Raw genomic sequence first — 5000 nt, 5'->3', positions numbered from 1 at the left:
GGGTACCAGGGGTAAGGCTGAGGGTACCAGGGGTAGGGCTGGAGGTACCAGGGGTGCCGCTGGGGGTACCAGGGGTAAGGCTGAGGGTACCAGGGGTGCCGCTGGGGGTACCAGGGGTAAGGCTGAGGGTACCAGGGGTGCCGCTGGGGGTACCAGGGGTAAGGCTGAGGGTACCAGGGGTGCCGCTGGGGGTACCAGGGGTGCCGCTGAGGGTACCAGGGGTAGGGCTGGAGGTACCAGGGGTGCCGCTGAGGGTACCAGGGGTAAAGAGCGGGCCGGCCCGGCGTGCGAGTTTGGCCGGAAAAGAGGCCTCTTGGTCGGATTGGGAGATTGAAAAAATTCCCCCATTCATTTTCAATGGCGGGGGTACCAGGGGTAGAGCTGGGGGTACCAGGGGTAAAGAGCGGGCCGGCCCGGCGTGCGAGTTTGGCCGGAAAAGAGGCCTCTTGGTCGGATTGGGAGATTGAAAAAATTCCCCCATTCATTTTCAATGGCGGGGGTACCAGGGGTAGAGCTGGGGGTACCAGGGGTAAAGAGCGGGCCGGCCCGGCGTGCGAGTTTGGCCGGAAAAGAGGCCTCTTGGTCGGATTGGGAGATTGAAAAAATTCCCCCATTCATTTTCAATGGCGGGGGTACCAGGGGTAAAGAGCGGGCCGGCCCAGCGTGCGAGTTTGGCCGGGAAAGGGGCCTCCTGGCCGGCCTGGGGGATTAAAAAAATTCCCCCATTCATTTTCAATGGCGGGGGTACCAGGGGTAGCAGTACCGATTTTGGTCGTTAGGGGCGCTGTAGTAGGTAAACCAGATATGCGGAGTTAGGGGGTCAAGAAGGCGAAAGGCTTAGAAAGTGACCGTTCACCAAAATACTTTCCGAAACGTATATAGGGGGGCATGTGTCGGACGAGTCACCATGCTTTCTCGATGCTGGAGGTACCAGGGGCACAAAGTTGGCCGGGAAAGATGCCTCTTAGGCGGATTGAAAGCATGAGAAAATGCCCCCCATTCATTTTCAATGGCGGAGAGCGGGCCGGCCCCGCAGCCGAGTGTGGCCGGCGGAGAGGCGTCTCGGTCGGATGAATGAAGCGTGGAGCCGGCCTCTGACGGCGGAGCTCCGCACTTTCGAATATTTTCTATCTCCCCCTCCGGGCGGTCGACGGCAGTTGGGAAGGCCGCCCGAGAGGCGCCCGGGGCGGATACCTCGGGCGAAAAGCCGGCCTCTGACGGCGGAGCTCCGCACTTTCGAATATTTTCTATTTCCCCCTCCGGGCGGTCGACGGCAGTTGGGAAGGCCGCCCGAGAGGCGCCCGGGGCGGATACCTCGGGCGAAAAGCCGGCCTCTGACGGCGGAGCTCCGCACTTTCGAATATTTTCTATTTCCCCCTCCGGGCGGCCGACGGCAGTTGGGAAGGCCGCCCGAGAGGCGCCCGGGGCGGATACCTCGGGCGAAAAGCCGGCCTCTGACGGCGGAGCTCCGCACTTTCGAATATTTTCTATTTCCCCCTCCGGGCGGCCGACGGCAGTTGGGAAGGCCGCCCGAGAGGCGCCCGGGGCGGATACCTCGGGCGAAAAGCCGGCCTCTGACGGCGGAGCTCCGCACTTTCGAATATTTTCTATTTCCCCCTCCGGGCGGCCGACGGCAGTTGGGAAGGCCGCCCGAGAGGCGCCCGGGGCGGATACCTCGGGCGAAAAGCCGGCCTCTGACGGCGGAGCTCCGCACTTTCGAATATTTTCTATTTCCCCCTCCGGGCGGCCGACGGCAGTTGGGAAGGCCGCCCGAGAGGCGCCCCGGGGCGGATACCTCGGGCGAAAAGCCGGCCTCTGACGGCGGAGCTCCGCACTTTCGAATATTTTCTATTTCCCCCTCCGGGCGGTCGACGGCAGTTGGGAAGGCCGCCCGAGAGGCGCCCGGGGCGGATACCTCGGGCGAAAAGCCGGCCTCTGACGGCGGAGCTCCGCACTTTCGAATATTTTCTATCTCCCCCTCCGGGCGGCCGACGGCAGTTGGGAAGGCCGCCCGAGAGGCGCCCGGGGCGGATACCTCGGGCGAAAAGCCGGCCTCTGACGGCGGAGCTCCGCACTTTCGAATATTTTCTATTTCCCCCTCCGGGCGGCCGACGGCAGTTGGGAAGGCCGCCCGAGAGGCGCCCGGGGCGGATACCTCGGGCGAAAAGCCGGCCTCTGACGGCGGAGCTCCGCACTTTCGAATATTTTCTATTTCCCCCTCCGGGCGGCCGACGGCAGTTGGGAAGGCCGCCCGAGAGGCGCCCGGGGCGGATACCTCGGGCGAAAAGCCGGCCTCTGACGGCGGAGCTCCGCACTTTCGAATATTTTCTATTTCCCCCTCCGGGCGGCCGACGGCAGTTGGGAAGGCCGCCCGAGAGGCGCCCGGGGCGGATACCTCGGGCGAAAAGCCGGCCTCTGACGGCGGAGCTCCGCACTTTCGAATATTTTCTATTTCCCCCTCCGGGCGGCCGACGGCAGTTGGGAAGGCCGCCCGAGAGGCGCCCCGGGGCGGATACCTCGGGCGAAAAGCCGGCCTCTGACGGCGGAGCTCCGCACTTTCGAATATTTTCTATTTCCCCCTCCGGGCGGCCGACGGCAGTTGGGAAGGTCGCCCGAGAGGCGCCCCGGGGCGGATACCCCGGGCGAAAAGCCGGCCTCTGACGGCGGAGCTCCGCACTTTCGAATATTTTCTATTTCCCCCTCCGGGCGGCTGACGGCAGGTGGGAAGGCCGCCCATTCATTTTCAATGGCGGAGGTACCAGGGGTGCCGCTGAGGGTACCAGGGGTGCCGCTGAGGGTACCAGGGGTGCAGCTGAGGGTACCAGGGGTGCCGCTGAGGGTACCAGGGGTGCCGCTGAGGGTACCAGGGGTGCCGATGAGGGTACCAGGGGTACGGCTGAGGGTACCAGGGGTGCCGCTGAGGGTACCAGGGGTGCCGCTGAGGGTACCAGGGGTGCCGCTGAGGGTACCAGGGGTTCGGCTGAGGGTACCAGGGGTACGGCTGAGGGTACCAGGGGTGCCGCTGAGGGTACCAGGGGTGCCGCTGAGGGTACCAGGGGTGCGGCTGAGGGTACCAGGGGTAAGGCTGAGGGTACCAGGGGTGCCGCTGAGGGTACCAGGGGTGCGGCTGAGGGTACCAGGGGTAAGGCTGAGGGTACCAGGGGTGCCGCTGAGGGTACCAGGGGTGCGGCTGAGGGTACCAGGGGTAAGGCTGAGGGTACCAGGGGTAAGGCTGAGGGTACCAGGGGTAAGGCTGAGGGTACCAGGGGTACGGCTGGAGGTACCAGGGGTAAGGCTGGAGGTACCAGGGGTAAGGCTGGAGGTACCAGGGGTAAGGCTGGAGGTACCAGGGGTTAGGCTGGAGGTACCAGGGGTAAGGCTGGGGGTACCAGGGGTAAGGCTGAGGGTACCAGGGGCGAAGCTGGCTGGGGGTACCAGGGGTTGGGCTGAGGGTACCAGGGGTTGGGCTGAGGGTACCAGGGGTAAGGCTGAGGGTACCAGGGGCGAAGCTGGCTGGGGGTACCAGGGGTGTTGCTGAGGGTACCAGGGGTGCCGCTGAGGGTACCAGGGGTTAGGCTGGGGGTACCAGGGGTTGAGCTGAGGGTACCAGGGGTAAGGCTGAGGGTACCAGGGGTGTTGCTGGGGGTACCAGGGGTCGCCATTCATTTTCAATGGGGGAGGTACCAGGGGTAGGGCTGGGGGTACCAGGGGTAAAGAGCGGACCGGCTCGCCGGCCGAGCGTGGCCGAAAAAGAGGCCTCCTGGCCGGATTGAGAAATTAAAAAAATTCCCCCATTCATTTTCAATGGCGGGGGTACCAGGGGTATGCAGTACCGATTTTGGTCGTTAGGGGCGCTGTAGTAGGTAAACCAGATATGGGGAGTTAGGGGGTCAAGAAGGCTAAAAGGCTTAGAAAGTGAGCGTTCACCAAAATACTTTCCGAAACGTATATAGGTGAGCATGTTTTGAATGGGTGACCTCCAGGGCGACACAGGGGAGGCCCCTAAGAGTATAATCAGACCATCGTGAGGGTGTTTCCAGCCACCCAAAAGCACTGGAACGGCCTCTGACGGCGGAGCTCCGCACTATCGAATATTTTCTATTTCCCCCTCCAGGCGGTCGACGGCAGTTGGGAAGGCCGCCCGAGAGGCGCCCGGGGCGGATACCCCGTGCGAAAACCCGGCCTCTGACGGCGGAGCTCCGCACTTTCGAATATTTTCTGTTTCCCCCTCCGGGCGGTCGACGGCAGTTGGGAAGGCCGCCCGAGAGGCGCCCGGGGCGGATACCCCGTGCGAAAACCCGGCCTCTGACGGCGGAGCTCCGCACTTTCGAATATTTTCTGTTTCCCCCTCCGGGCGGTCGACGGCAGTTGGGAAGGCCGCCCGAGAGGCGCCCGTGGCGGATACCCCGTGCGAAAACCCGGCCTCTGACGGCGGAGCTCCGCACTTTCGAACATTTTCTGTTTCCCCCTCCGGGCGGTCGACGGCAGTTGGGAAGGCCGCCCGAGAGGCGCCCGGGGCGGATACCCCGTGCGAAAACCCGGCCTCTGACGGCGGAGCTCCGCACTTTCGAACATTTTCTGTTTCCCCCTCCGGGCGGTCGACGGCAGTTGGGAAGGCCGCCCGAGAGGCGCCCGGGGCGGATACCCCGTGCGAAAACCCGGCCTCTGACGGCGGAGCTCCGCACTTTCGAATATTTTCTGTTTCCCCCTCCGGGCGGTCGACGGCAGTTGGGAAGGCCGCCCGAGAGGCGCCCGGGGCGGATACCCCGTGCGAAAACCCGGCCTCTGACGGCGGAGCTCCGCACTTTCGAATATTTTCTGTTTCCCCCTCCGGGCGGTCGACGGCAGTTGGGAAGGCCGCCCGAGAGGCGCCCGGGGCGGATACCCCGGGCGAAAACCCGGCCTCTGACGGCGGAGCTCCGCACTTTCGAATATGTCCCCCTCCACATCGCACCCATACACAAACTGACCGATATGCAACTTAAGACCCGCCTTCGGAG

The sequence above is a fragment of the Hippocampus guttulatus genome, unplaced genomic scaffold (assembly GCF_054856545.1).
Source record: "Hippocampus guttulatus isolate MCC_2025c unplaced genomic scaffold, RoL_Hgut_1.0 HiC_scaffold_42, whole genome shotgun sequence".
In the NCBI taxonomy this organism is placed as follows: Eukaryota; Metazoa; Chordata; class Actinopteri; order Syngnathiformes; family Syngnathidae; genus Hippocampus; species Hippocampus guttulatus.
The sequence above is the reverse complement of the archived record's forward strand: the minus strand, read 5'-3'. Positions refer to the sequence as shown.